General features: G+C 47.4%; 1 pseudogene; it reads right to left on the bottom strand.

Moving 5' to 3' along the window:
• Window positions 1–10,143: 10,143 nt before the first annotated feature.
• LOC119353911 lies at window positions 10,144–12,226 on the bottom strand (annotated as a pseudogene).
• Window positions 12,227–15,498: the final 3,272 nt, after the last annotated feature.

The following is a 15,498-nucleotide window of genomic DNA, read 5'->3' on the forward strand; positions in this document are numbered from 1 at the left end:
CCAAGGTCGGTTCCGCGGCGGTGGGGATAAGCTCTCCGGCGAACCGTCTCTCTGTAGCTAGGGCGACGTGGCGGCGACGAACGCTAGCGGACACCCGTGTGGATGAGCTCGGGCTGTGCCGGGGCCAGGTGGCGAGCCGGGGTGGCTTGGGCGGCGCTGAATGGAGCAGGGGCTGTCAGCGGCGGCGGCGGCTAGCTCTTGGCCTGCCGGGCGTGGCGGGGGCTGCTTGGCGCGTTGCGGTGAGAAGGGTAGCGCGTGGCGAGGTGCTGCAGAGCGAGCCAAAACCGTGGGGCCAGCGTGTCGGCTCGTGTGCGCGGCTGCAATATGCGCGCTCTGGGCGTGCCCAGAGCACGCCGACCATCTGTTCGGCGAAATGCCCTGGCCTGCTAGATGGCTTGGTTGGAGCTGAGGATTAGCAGTTCTAGGCTATGGCTTGCAAGGGGATCAGTAGACAAGCTGGTTTGGTCAGGAGATCAGGTTCACAGTGCAAACCAAAACTTCATGCCAAAACAGATCATGCCCATATGGTGTTTGACAAAATGCTAAGGTCACTTAGGCATTTCTTGGAGTGGCCAAAATCTCCAAATCAGTGTCTGTGTGGATGAAAGAGGGGGTGGTGATGTTAGTTGGTGAAATGCACAAACTTGTTAGTGCAAGTCTAGCAGAATTTCAATTCTGGACAGGAAATAAATGGCATTATTTCATGAACCAAAATTAATCCAATGGGTGCATGCTCCTGGACTTAAGGGTTTGGCAAGGGGGACTACCAGTAGAAAAAGTAATCATGGATATAGGAGCAATTAAAATGGTGGTTGCTGTACAAATCATCAAGTTGGTCCAGAATGGAAATGAGGTTGATTCACTCAATATTTTCAAATAACAACCCTGGATTTTTGCACAAAATGGAATAATATGCTCCTACTGACCTCCCCTAATTTTGGTAGAAGTTTTAAAGAAAATATAAAAGGGTTGTAGTGCAAAATGCACTCTGGACCAGAGAAGAAAAACTGAGTGTAGGGCTCAAAATATTTCATGAATGAAATATATTTTTGCATAAAAGTGATTTAAAAACATCACATGACATCTCCAAATTTTTGTGGAAATTTTAAGTGAATCTATCAAATGGTTGTAGTTCAAATATGGCCATATAACCTTGAAAAACTATTTTCAAGAAGGTAAAGATCAAGCAATTAAATTAGTTAATTAGTTATACTGATAAAAGGAAAGTTTTTTCTTGAGAGGTTAAATAAGTCCAATAACATATTTGAAAAGTTTTCTCTTTGGGAAAAACTCATCATAACAGGGAAGGAAATGATTTAAAAAAAATCAAAATGGAGCTCAGAAATCCAAAGTTTTAATTCCTAGCAAAATTTTAATTTAATAAAACAAGGCCAAATTTTTGGGGTGTCACAATACTATCCCCCTTAAGAAAAATCTCGTCCTCGAGATTTGCTAAGAGCCGTTGTGAAAAATAAATACTCCATATGCATTCGAGCGGTTGTGAGACTGCTGCCGTGGTGCTGTGTGAAATTAACTAATCCGCGTCGTGAAGTGGCAGGTGTAGCAATTCAGGAAAAAGAAGTCTCACTCCAGGATTTTGCGAGGGAAAAACAGTTAATTTTTAGGAGCATAATCCACAACAAAAACTACATACATTAGTAGAAGCCAAATAATTGACTCGTCGTACAAACTCAGGGTATCACGCATAAGTCACACACATAAATAAATGTTGCAAGGAACAAATACAATAGCGACGTCTAAAATGAAAATGGTAACTGGGTGGGGTCCTGATAAAATGTCTCTGGTAAAGGGATACACTCCTCTTCTATCGGAGGAAGTGGATTGACCAGTCGATGTATGCGTCTCTCCGGGTCGGGTCTCAGTGGTCTGCCGATGGCAATCTGAGGATTTAAATCTGCGAGGGTCTGAAGATAATCCATCACTCGCTGGTTCAAATGCTCTTAAGCAATGATGTACTGGATAAGGTTGGCCAGAACTGGGTCTCTCTCAATACGTCCACCGGGAAAAGATGTTACTTCTCCGGGTGCTGCACGACTCGGAAAGTAATAATATCCTCGTTCGCGGGCATAGGGTACTGCGGATCGAAGACGAGCAATCGCTTCTTTCGCAGCAGCTTCTATGGCCAGGTGTGGGGTTGGCATAGATTTCCCCACGAAGGAAACTTCTATTGGATCTTGGTTGGGGTCTACAGGAGGAATGTGTACTGCTGCCCAATATTCCGAGGTGGATGGGGTGATCCTCGATTTGAACAGCTCGTACTGAGGTGGCTGGGTAGAACCCATGGTACTGCGGGTAAAATCCCACAATATTTTGACAAAGCTACCTGGGGTTGCATCTGGGGTTCTCAGATGAATGCTGGGGCTCGGCATGACAGGAAAAAGTGTGAGTGTGGTGCACAAGGTGAGGGTTGTTGGGTAAGGTCACAAGGTGGTCTTTATATAGCAATGGAGCCGGGTCGTTTTACCGTGGTGAAAGGTAATAAATTTGCCAGCTTAGCTCCAAAGGTCAGGTCAGTGTCGGAGATACACATATCTCATAAAGAGACGTGTTACTGTGGTTGTCGTCGGGTTGGTTTTGGTAGTTGTGCCCGGAAAATGTGCAACTATGCGCTGACCAAATATGCAAGGCTACTTATTTATACAGAGGCACAATGACAGGCTGCGTTATTATACACGGTCGCATGATTACAAAGCGAGGATACATTGAAACTTGGTGCTACTCATACGGCTTAGTCTACCTCGTTCATGTCTAAACGGGCGTGCCTGGTGGATGTCGAGGCTTCTCCACGTGTCTCACTGCCGGGATTAGACGGAGATGGCGGGGGAACTGCAGGGTCGGGGTAGTGATGATGACCATCGCGGGGATTGTTGGCCACAACTCCGTTGGAGTGTGCTCCCAAAATGCGACGAAGCACCTCTGGGGTTATCGCAGCACCTTGGCCGATGGCTGGGGCAGATCTTGGGGTCTCGATCGGTTGTCCAAACAGCACGACTGGGTTGTCGGCGTTGGGCTCGTTTTCTCCTCTCGTCGGGGCTCGACGAACCATCTCTCCACGAGTTGCAATTAAATCAATAGTGATCTGGTCGAACAGTGCCTCTAGTGCACTTACATAGCGCACTAGGTGCAACAATGCGGGGTCCGTCTCGTGATCTCCGTTGGCAACTTGGGGTGGTCTACCATACCCTTCACGTCTGGGGTAGTAGTGGAACGAGCGACAGTTAACTCTGGGCGACAAGTGCCTGAGATGAACTATAGCCTCTCGAGCGGCTAGCTGGATGGCTTGTGGCTCAAAGGAAGTTGTCCTTCCAGTGAACCTGTAGGGGCGCTCGGGTGCTAGTCCCCTACCGTAGATGTGCATAGTGGCCCAGAATTGACGGTCTTCACCGCTCATGGGTCCTTGATACACAACATATTCTGGTGGCTCCTCTAACGCGTAGGCACGACGGGTGAGGTTTGCGAGGATGGTCACAAAACCTCCAAGGTTGGTTGCTGTGGTTTCGTTGTGCACTATAGGTCCAGGCATTGTGGCTCGGCTTGGGGTAGCGGCTGTGCTGTGCTGGGTTGAGGCTAGCGTGCCCTTTTTATAAGAAAAAGGGGACGGAGTCTTCCTTCGCACGCTTGCGAGAAAGGACTATTTAGGGGCCAGTCACTGGCGTATGAGTGACAGGTTAGGTTGATAGGTTGGGCACCGACTGCCAAAAAGGTGTTGGGTCACTGTGTGGCTATCTTGCACGAGAAGCTTGGCTGGGGTTTGGCTAAGGTCTAGTGGGTTGGTTTGCCTAAGTTTATTGACCTGGCTAAGATAGGATTAGCCAATGGTCAGCCTGGCTCTGATACCAAGTCTATCACGACCGGTTTTCCGGGTAATAAATTTCCAGAAAAGACCGTCGTGCTCATCAGCCCCAGGATTACTGTTAGCTGATGAGGCTCCAACTTGATACAGAAATTCCAAGCAAAATACAAAATATGTAGTACAAGACCATTCTGGCCAGTGAGTACAACAAATGGTTTCTAGTGGTTGATGGCGGAAGCGGGTTGTGAAACATCAGTGTCTATGGGACTCCATTTCCCACGGGAACAGCTGACCAGGTTAATTCCTATCTTCGCGAGGCTGCTATCTCCATTGAGTGGGTTCCGGGGCTGGCATCGCGTCGCTCCTCTCCGAGCAAGAAAATCTGGCCAAGACAATAGCCAGGGACAAGCCAGTGAGTACTTTGAATGTACTCGCAAACATTATGAACACAGGTATAATATAACCATGATGTGCTAAAAATATTATAAGCTCATGACGTCAGTCACAATGAAACTCAGATGCGTGCAAGCAAGTTATTTATAAAAAATGCAATAACATGGTAGTATAAAAATTTATGAAACAAATAGCAAGCAATGCCATAGTCGGGCGTCTGAGCGACACCACATAAAGGGCTTTAAAAGAAATGCCACAGTCGGGCGTCTGAGCGACACCACATAAAAGGCTTTAAAAGAAATGCCACAGTTGGGCGTCTGAGCGACTCCACATAAAGGGCTTTAAAAGAAATGCCACAGTCGGGCGTCTGAGCGACACCACATAAAGGGCTTTAGAAGAAATGCCACAGTCGGGCGTCTGAGCGACTCCACATAAAGGGCTTTAAAAGAAATGCCACAGTCGGGCGTCTGAGCGACACCACATAAAGGGCTTTAGAACAAATGCCACAGTCGGGCGTCTGAGCGACACCACATAAAGGGCTTTAAAAGAAATAATCATAATGAATTTCCCGGAGGTAGAACCATCCCAGAGATACTCGGTAATAACAATAATATCACGGGTTAGTCAACAATAATAATAATCATAGATATCACAAGTCACGAGTAGTAATTCCATTTCTGGTTAACCGTTTCACCTCCGAAGACCGACACTAAGACCGATACCTGACCCATCCCAGACTGTAATCCTTAACCATGGACACGGCTATTCGAATAGGTTTAATATCTCTGCAGAGAGTGTACTCTTTACCCACGAGTAACGGATTCCTTTAGTCCATGGGACTAATTCCGTCTACGGTCTTTTAATTGAAACACACCTGACTTGCACACACCAGCTTTCACTCGTGTCTGGAATCACCCATGACACCTGTTAAGCAAAACTCTAAGTGGGGAGGCTACAACCTCGCGTAGCATGGGATCAAATTTCTATCGCGCGCTCTAAGGGGTGCCCCCCTCTCGGTCCCAACCGGATACACCCATGCCCCCAGACCAGGTGGCATGCCTACCGGCTACAACCGGTATCTTCCACCATGGCCTCTCTGTACGGTGTGTGCCAAGACAAGGGTTAACAACTTACTGAACCATACCCCACCTACGGTAGGGACCAGTGGCAGTACGAAAACAAGTATGGCCAACCGAAGAAATCACCACTCAATGTACCTTACCATGCCATGCTGGACATAACCGTCCTGACGGGGACCGGTGACAAGCTCACGCCTACCCAAGGCCGAGGCTTTCCCGGATTCCTTTCCGGCATGCATGCAAGGCACATGAGGAGGATTACCATCACAATAATATTCATTTCCAACAGCAAGGAAATCACTGATATGCTTCCATGCAAATGATCATGTCACATGAAATAACAAGTCCTCCGAAGTAAGGTGGTGTTATAAACGTGTCAGATAACACACCACAAACATTATGCCAGGGTTCAGAATGCTTGCCTTCATGGTGTGGAGAGGTGGGGGTGCTCTCCAAATTTTTTGAAAGCTTCTTTCTCTCCCAAAAATCCTATCTTCAAGAATATGCAAATAACACCTATTTCAAAAACAGTACAAAAAAGTTGTTTGGAAAATATTCAAATAAATCTTAAAATAAACTAGACAATATTTGAGAGATGTAGGAAAAAGAATTAATTCATTTGGAGTTATATTTAAAAAGTTATAGCCAGTCAAAGTTCTGGTCAAATCTGTTATTTAAATTAAAACAGAAAAGAAAACGTTTCGGAGGGGAATACGCTTTCGGAGCGGGGAAAACGTACTAGGCGGATTACGTCTTCACTTAATCCCACGTGGACAGGCACGGGGTCGCTGACAGTGGGTCCAGGGGGCCCACTAGTCAGGTTTGACTAGTCTCTTTCCCTCTCCTTCCTCTGTCCCGAGCGGAGGCGGAGCTCCGGCGATTGTCGCCGGCGACTGGCGGCTCCTCGCGGGGCCCTGAGGGCGGGGATGGATCCGCCACTCCAGTGCGGTCCTCCCGGTGGTCGCAGGGTAGCTGGAGGTGGAGGGAGCTGCCGGCGGCGAGCTCCGCGGCGGAGGAAAGCTTCGGTGGCGAAGTGACATTGTGGCGGCGATGGTTCCCGATCAAAATCAAGTAGTGGGAAAGGTTCATGGGAGGATGAGGAAGTTCCTGGCGAAGAGAACGGAGAGGGGGAGGTACTGGAGGTGCCGTATTGGCTGGGGCGGTGGCGGCGGCCGGAGTTGCCGGAGATGAGAAAGGAGGCCTCCCCGGGTCGAATGCGAGGCACGGGAGCGCCATGGGGGTAGCATAAGGTCGCATGCGTGCTCGGGGAAGCTCGGGGGGGTCCATTTATAGTGCGCCAAGGTCGGTTCCGCGGCGGTGGGGATAAGCTCTCCGGCGAACCATCTCTCTGTAGCTAGGGCGACGTGGCGGCGACGAACGCTAGCGGACACCCGTGTGGATGAGCTCGGGCTGTGCCGGGGCCAGGTGGCGAGCCGGGGTGGCTTGGGCGGCGCTGAATGGAGCAGGGGCTGTCGGTGGCGGCGGCGGCTAGCTCTTGGCCTGCCGGGCGTGGCGGGGGCTGCTTGGCGCGTTGCGGTGAGAAGGGTAGCGCGTGGCGAGGTGCTGCAGAGCGAGCCAAAACCGTGGGGGCCAACGTGTCGGCTCGTGTGCGCGGCTGCAATATGCGCGCTCTGGGCGTGCCCAGAGCACGCCGACCATCTGTTCGGCGAAATGCCCTGGCCTCCTAGATGGCTTGGTTGGAGCTGAGGATTAGCAGTTCTAGGCTATGGCTTGCAAGGGGATCAGTAGACAAGCTGGTTTGGTCAGGAGATCAAGTTCACAGTGCAAACCAAAACTTCATGCCAAAACAGATCATGCTCATATGGTGTTTGACAAAATGCTAAGGTCACTTAGGCATTTCTTGGAGTGGCCAAAATCTCCAAATCAGTGTCTCTGTGGATGAAAGATAGGGTGGTGATGTTAGTTGGTGAAATGCACAAACTTGTTAGTGCAAGTCTAGCAGAATTTCAATTCTGGACAGGAAATAAATGGCATTATTTCATGAACCAAAATTAATCCAATGGGTGCATGCTCCTGGACTTAAGGGTTTGGCAAGGGGGACTACCAGTAGAAAAAGTAATCATGGATATAGGAGCAATTAAAATGGTGGTTGCTGTACAAATCATCAAGTTGGTCCAGAATGGAAATGAGGTTGATTCACTCAATATTTTCAAATAACAACCCTGGATTTTTGCACAAAATGGAATAATATGCTCCTACTGACCTCCCCTAATTTTGGTAGAAGTTTTAAAGAAATATATAAAAGGGTTGTAGTGCAAAATGCACTCTGGACCAGAGAAGAAAAACTGAGTGTAGGGCTCAAAATATTTCATGAATGAAATATATTTTTGCATAAAAGTGATTTAAAAACATCACATGACATCTCCAAATTTTTGTAGAAATTTTAGGTGAATCTATCAAATGGTTGTAGTTCAAATATGGCCATATAACCTTGAAAAACTATTTTCAAGAAGGTAAAGATCAAGCAATTAAATTAGTTAATTAGTTATACTGATAAAAGGAAAGTTTTTTCTTGAGAGGTTAAATAAGTCCAATAACATATTTGAAAAGTTTTCTCTTTGGGAAAAACTCATCATAACAGGGAAGGAAATGATTTAAAAAAAAATCAAAATGGAGCTCAGAAATCCAAAGTTTTAATTCCTAGCAAAATTTTAATTTAATAAAACAAGGCCAAATTTTTGGGTGTCACAGGAATGTCTCTGGTCGAGTGGATGATGATACCCTTTGAATGATCCTGGCTTTAGGGTGACGTCCTAGGAGAGGATGTCTAGGTCAGGTCTATGACCCTATCCTAGATACATAGCTTTATCAAAAAGGACCTACGAAAGACAAACATGCTGACAGGACTCTTCGATTACAGATTACGTGAGATGTTCGGCGCATGGGTCCAATCCGCATGAGCCATCTGCTTTGGGGGTGTTTGTTTCGAGAGACCTTTTTGTGTAGGGATTAAAAATGTCCCTTTTAGAGACTTTTTTACCAAACGGGAGGGACTTTTAAGGGACTAAACTAGGCATTTGGGACTAAATGAAGAAGACTCTCAAGGAGTCTTTTTGGGACTTTTTGAGACTTTTCCAACAATGCCCCTCCATGCACTCATTGGCCCGTCACCCCTTGGTGTTGTTTGATTGTTATTTTTTTCTATATACTAGGGGCTAGATAGTTATTTATAACCTCTAGGAAGAGACTATAGACTTTTTAGTCTCTAAAAACAAATAGGGAGGGACTTTTTTGAAACTAAAGACTTTTTACTTGGGATTAGAAAAAGTCCTACGACTAAATAACCAAACACCACCTTTGTTGGCACTAGTTTTGTCCGGTTAAAGTCATCTCGGTGTGCGATAGAGGACGTTTCTCATGGGTGAAAATAGGCATTTTTGTATTGCGTTTGCATTTACCAACGATAGAAGCTCATATCCTTATCTATCCAGCCAAACCAAATCAACAAACGGGACCATAGAAATGCCAAGCACAACTCCACGACACACGACTCTGGCTGGATGTCGTGTATTGGGGTGTCTACCCGTCCTTTTAACGTCGTGGTCTAGACGGATATTGTATCAGAAAAGTCGGGCGCTGCTGAAATTTTGTCTATTTTAAGCCTAGTTTAATAATAGTTTCAGAAATTTTTAATAAATCTTAAAGGCCCACGTGGTTCATTTGTGTAAGGCAAAAGGTGAAACAAAAGTTTAGTCCCACATTGCTAGTTTAGAGGAAGTTGGACCTCTTTATAAGGGAGGCTCTTTCTCAACATGTATGAGGATGAGAACAAGAGGGACATCCACGTGCGCTCCTCCTCCTCCGCCCGCCTCGGGCTATGATTTTCCTCATCCCGGCTTTTGAGTCCTGTTGTACCGTACGTGTTCTTGCTCTTTCTATTAGATGTCCTGTCACAGTTCTTTGCTCTAGTTTCTGCCCTATATATGTTAGGTTCAAGTTTATGTATGCAGATGTTATTTACCTTTTCTCTGTCAGAAGGCATGACTTATTCGATCTTTACTATATTAGTCATGCTTTATCTAGTATTTATGTTAGATTTTCTACACGTTAGCCCTGACAACGATCATTGCACATAGTTTTCTTTGGTGATTGTTTCTGATAGATAACCACGTTGCATCACCTACCCTTTCTCAAAGATGCACGCAACTTTAATCTTTCTTGTAATTAATGTAAAAGTATCAAACATCAGGATATGTCTGTGAACTATTCTTTTGTTATTGAACTTTTTAATGAATTTGATTATATGAGGCCTTTTTCAACATCACATCTTTATTTATCTTGGAAATTCCCCGTATTTGAGGCAGTCGACAACCCTGTTCGTAGATGTGCTTAGGCCAACTCCACCACGCGACCCCAAACGGACGTCCGTTTTGTCCGGATTCTGTCCGTTTGGGTAGCGATTTGGGGTCATATTCGGGCGTGTCCTGGAATGCGGTGGCCGTGCGCCCAGCGCGCGGACGCATCCTTTTGCCCTATCCTGTTTGTCAGGGCCAAAAATGCCCAAATTTTCATCAAAACTAGTTTATAACCCAAATATTTGTCTGAATATTAAAATAATTTTACAACCCAATTGAAATTGTCTTTAATAAAATATGTTTACAACCAAATCGAAATTGTCTTGACTAAACATAAAATGGACCAATACATCTGTTGGTTGCCAATGTGATCCCGCACGTGCTCAATCAAGTCATTTTGAAGATTCAAATGAGTGTGCCAATCGCGCATCTCATGGTGGAATTGAGCAAACTGTTCAAATGTGGTCGGGTCTTGGTGCAGGGGTTCAATATTTTCACCTTGATAGTCAAATCCTTGGTCGAAGATACTCTCATCACGCTCGTCCTCGACGATCATGTTGTGTATGATCACACAAGCAGTCATCACCTCCCAAAGCTTCCTTTCATCCCATGACAGTGCAGGGTTTCGAACGATACCCCACCGGGATTGAAGCACACCAAAAGCACGTTCCACATCCTTTCTAATACTCTTGAATTTGGGCAAATCTCTTTCTCTTCTCACCTTGGGGTTTCGAGATTGTCTTCACCAAAGTTGACCACTGAGGATATATACCATCTGCTAGATAGTATCCCTTGTTGTAATGGTGGCCGTTGATCTCAAAGTTGACAAGTGGGGAGTGGCCTTCTGCAAGCCTCGCGAAGACTGGAGAACGCTGCAGCACATTGATATCATTGTGAGAACCTGTCATGCCGAAGAAAGAATGCCATATCCAAAGATCCTGTGATGCCACCGCTTCTAATATGACAGTGCACGCCTTGACATGCCCTTTGTACTGGCCCTGCCAAGCAAATGGACAGTTCTTCCACTCCCGGTGCATACAATCTATGCTGCCAAGCATGCCTGGAAAGCCTCTAGCTGCGTTGGTCGCCAACAATCTCTCTGTATCAGCGGCAGTTGGCTGCCTCAAGTACTCTGGGCCAAACACCTCGATCACAGCCTGACAAAACTTGTAAATTGATATCAGACATGTTGTCTCACTCATACGCACATACTCATCCACCAGATCGCCTGGAATTCCATATGCAAGCATGCGGATGGCCGCGGTGCATTTCTGGTAAGAGGAGAATCCAAGCTTACCAAGGGCATCTGTCTTGCACTCGAAGTATGGGTCATGAGCAACCACTCCCTCTCGGATACGATTGAACACATGCCTTGCTATTTGAAAACGGCGACAAAATTTATCCGGCTTGAAGAGCGGGGTGTTGGCAAAGTAATCGGCATAGAGCAAGGCGTGCCCTCTCTCCCTGTTGCGGTTCAGGTTGGGAGCACGGCCAGGGAGTGACCCCCTGTATCGAGGAAGCTGCCATTGAATGTGGTCATGAACGACCAGTGCAGCCACCACAATATCTTCATCATCCGACGACGAATCGTCCGATGAACAAAGAAAGTGATGGAAGAAAAACTCGTCTTCACTGTTCATACCTTTGTGGGCAAAATGCCGAACACCTTGCGGGCGTGGTGGCGAAGAGGCCGCGATGATCACCTCGACGCAGCAGGGGTGGTTGCCGGCCGGCTACTGGCCGCTGTGGAGCTCTCATCGGGAGCTGCCGAGGACGCCGTGCTGCGTCGCCGGCGGTCCTGTCCCCTCTGCGGCCGGCAAAGACGTCGACGGCCAAACCTCCGATCGACGGCCAAAACTACGGCCACAACACGGGTGTGGTGACGGCCATGTCGAGAAGTGGTTTGGTCGGGACGGCCGGAGGCTGCGCGATGAGGAGGCGGCCGGAGAATAGCGGCGACGCCGGCGGCGGGGCGGGGCGCGAGAGAGAGAGAGAGAGGGTGAAAGCGTTGGGAGCGGAGGGACTGCTAGTGTCCCCGACAGGCGGGCCACGGGAAAGGACAAGGGCGTGCGTCCAAGCCGTCCGCGCACGTTCGTTTCACCCCAAACCGAGCGCAAATTTGAGCCGGGGATGGGTCAAAAACGGACGGAATCCGGACATTTGTCCGTTTAAGACCGTGCGCTGGGCTGCGCGATTCATTTATTTTACTCCAAACAAACAGGGGCAGACATGATAGGGCCGTACGGTGGAGTTGGCCTTACCTGATCGGCCCTGAATTGGATCACGTAAAAGCACCGATCGGACAACCACATACCACATGGTATGATGGATAACGACAACGCGGCTAACAGTCGCATCTCGAGTGCACCACTCCTTCGGCTCCTGCTTTACGCTTGCGGCAAAGTCCTAGGCCCTCTTAATTCGATCCTCGGCCGTGCAACAGTCCAGTGCATGCTCCTGTGGCAATTAGTCCAATAAGTTATGTGAAGTCCATTGATAAGACGACTAAGTTGTGTACGTGTCGATAATTGTAGAATCCCTTTCTATAATCGATCAGACGATCCACGGACCAAGGTAGAACGCGATCAACAGACACATACATAGATGCCACCCGGCCAGGCCATGGCGTCCAAAGGTCAGGCAGACATACCAAAATATGTCGCCCGACAAACCACAACGTGCAAAGGCCAGGTAGACGGCAAAACACACACCATCCGGCCACATCACAACGTACAAAGCATGAGCAAATACACTAAAACACGCCTTCTGGTAAGGGTTCGTGATGGCAAGAAGCAATGCGGCGCCTCGACAGACAACAGGCGGAACACAACTAAAACAGCCGTGTGAAATTATGGGCAATCGGGCACCTCTGAATTGGTGACCCACATGACCCGACAAACAGACAAATAGACTCAGCAATGGCACATCCCAGAAAATGTATGTATATTACATCTAGGCAAATATACTAGTGGCATTATTATTTATCGAGTAAGTCACCATCTAGGAACACTAGAGTAGCAGCCCAGAAGCTAAGTGAATTATGTGAAACATAAAATGAAAGTGAAGCAAAATATTTGAAGAGACCAACTAACAAACTATGGCTCGTAAGTTGAGTGAACTATTTTGAAACATAAAAACGAAAGTTAAGTAAACTGTTTGAAGAGAACAACTGTAACCATTAGCTTAGAGACCAGTTGCTGCCAAGAAATAAAAAATATAAAATGGAAGTTAATCCGTCATGGGCAAGAACACGCATGTCCGACAAAGCCAACCATCTAGGGTGGTTCCATCCCGTAAGAGCTATGGTGAAAAAACTGGCATGCGTGTTCTTGCCCATGATGGGTTAGTTCCCTACTTTGGTCGAGAAACGCTAGCTTTGCGCCAGATTTTTCCACTCGGCCGACTCGAGCTGCCATAGAATGTTTTGCGCCAGAATGTTTCACTCAAACGAATTGAGCTTCCTTGAAATGGACAGTCGGTTGATCTGCCTAATATGTTTGTTGTTTTCGTGGGCGTCATGTAGACACAGCCTCGCGCACGTCTATCCAACACGTTGCACACCCGGGCTTTACCTGCCCGGTACTCGTCGTCGTGCACCCTGCCCGGCTCATACACATTTGTGGCTTTCCGGGCTTACCTATAACTTGTCGCAGAGAACAACTAGAGTTGGAAGTTAAGTGAGCTATGTGAAACATAAGATAGAACTTAAGTGAACTCTTTCAAGAGTGCAACTGACGAACTACAACTCCAAAGTGAACAATTTGGGATATAAAATGAAAGTAAAGTCACCTGTTTGAAGAGACCAACTGCAATGTTGGCACAAAGAAAAATGGCAGCCAGGAAGAAAAGAACAAATAGTTCAAGTTTTTCCTTCATAGCTTTTACTATAACATCTTTGGTCAGCTCATGGGCATTCGATTGTTTTCTTGTGTTGATCAAGAAAAACGTGAAACCCGTTAAAAAAGTGAAACCGAGACGCATTCACGCGTCCTCGATTTTCATCACATGTTGTTGGAAATAATGCATCGGTTCAGAGAATTCCAAGTCTGATGCTTTGGGCATATCCTGTCACGTAACAAACTGAAACTTCATGCACACACGTTGCTGGCCGTTCGGCAAGCTGCAACTCCTTCCCGAGTCCTCTGCTAGGTCGTGAGCATTATCCTGCTGTTCCTCCCGATTCTCCTGGTTCCAACGAGTGCACCGCGCTTCGCTCGGCAAGACGTTTCATTGAAACGTTGCTCGTTGGACTGCTTCCTTCCTGATCTCTATAAATGGTAGAGAGCATCGGGAGAAAGACACAACACATCTTCATCTCCTTCCTCACATATCACAAGTGCTGAGCCGCCGTCGGAACGAAGCCGGCCGTGCTGTCCGTCGTGCAACGGCAGCCCGACGAGCGGTGTCTCCGTGACTCCGGCCGCATCCTTCGACCCTGCACGGGGGCGGTCTAGAGTTTTCTGGGCAGCGTCCGCGCGACCGCTCCTTCGACGTCCTCGACATCATCATCTCCGGCGAGGGCTGCTTCGTCGACGTCCTCGACAACATCGTCTCCGGCGACCACTGCTTCCTCGACGTCCTCGTCGACATCGTCTCCGCCACCGCTGCTTCCTCTACGAGATCGCCTCCGACAAACTCCATCCACGAACACCAAGTGCACCGACGTCTAGACTGTAAGTTGCATTTGATCATTACTAGTACAAGATAAATCTGTCCATGCTCTAGCCGATTCTCCATCAGGTTTATCTAGTGCTTTAGACTGTCTTTTTGTTCCTGCTGCTAGTGTTTTCAGCCATGTCGTGTGTGTTCGGTAGATTCAGTATCTTTATGTTAATTTGTCTGTATTGCTACTCTGCCGTCACTAGTATTGTAGATGGTTCTCGCTGGTTTCGTGATGTTTTCCTTTGCATGCTAATTATACAAGGATGGGTGCTATGAATCTGCTCCTTTGTGAATCTATACTGCATGCTTATGAAGAAAACCATTTGCCTGTTTAACCTGCTCTTGTACGTACTAGGTAAAGAAATTAAATTAATGACAAATTATGTATTGTGTCCAACAATCCAGAAAACTCTAGGGCGATTTGTCATGGATGCTCATGTTGCGGAACTGATGAAACCTGAAAAGTTTGCCGGTGACAACTTCAAGAGATGGCAGTCCAAGGTGCGTCACTACCTCCTGTCCAAGGGCCTGTGGTGGATTATCCCACAGGTTAGGCCGCTGACTCGTCAGCAGGTAATGGACTTTGAGTTAGCAAATGACACTGTTGTGGCTGTCATCTTGTCGCTCCTTGAGAACCAGCTCTATGATGTATACCATGGGTACACCTCTGCAATAGAGCTTTGGGAGGCGCTGGATCGCAAGTACGCGGTCTCTAACACAGGGCGATGGATTTATGTGGTTGAACAGTACCACGATTTCCGCATGGTGGACGGCGTCTCCGTCGTCAAGCAAGCTCATGATCTTACATCGATTGTGAGTGAGTTGGCTCAGTTTGATGTGAACGTCAATGCCAAGTTTGTGGTGGGGGGCATCATTGCCAAACTCCCTCCTTCATGGAGAGATTTTGCCACCACGCTTAAGCACAAGAGGGAGGCAATGAGGGTTGATGACCTGATTGCTCACCTTGATGTGGAAGAGAAGGCACGTGCTAAAGACACACCTTCCATCGCAAATGACGGCACCTCAAACGCCAACTTTGTGCAGAAATCTGGTGCTAAGTACAAGGGCAAACAACAGAATCCAAAGGCCAAGAATACAACCAACTTTAAGAAGAAGGAAGGCATAATCTGCTATGTGTGTGGTGAGCCTGGCCACAAGGCCAATAAATGCCACAACAGGAAGGGCAAGAAGGGTGGGCAGCAGAACGGACAGAACACTGTCAACGTGGTTGTTA

Source organism: Triticum dicoccoides, chromosome 1A (assembly GCF_002162155.2).
Source record: "Triticum dicoccoides isolate Atlit2015 ecotype Zavitan chromosome 1A, WEW_v2.0, whole genome shotgun sequence".
In the NCBI taxonomy this organism is placed as follows: Eukaryota; Viridiplantae; Streptophyta; class Magnoliopsida; order Poales; family Poaceae; genus Triticum; species Triticum dicoccoides.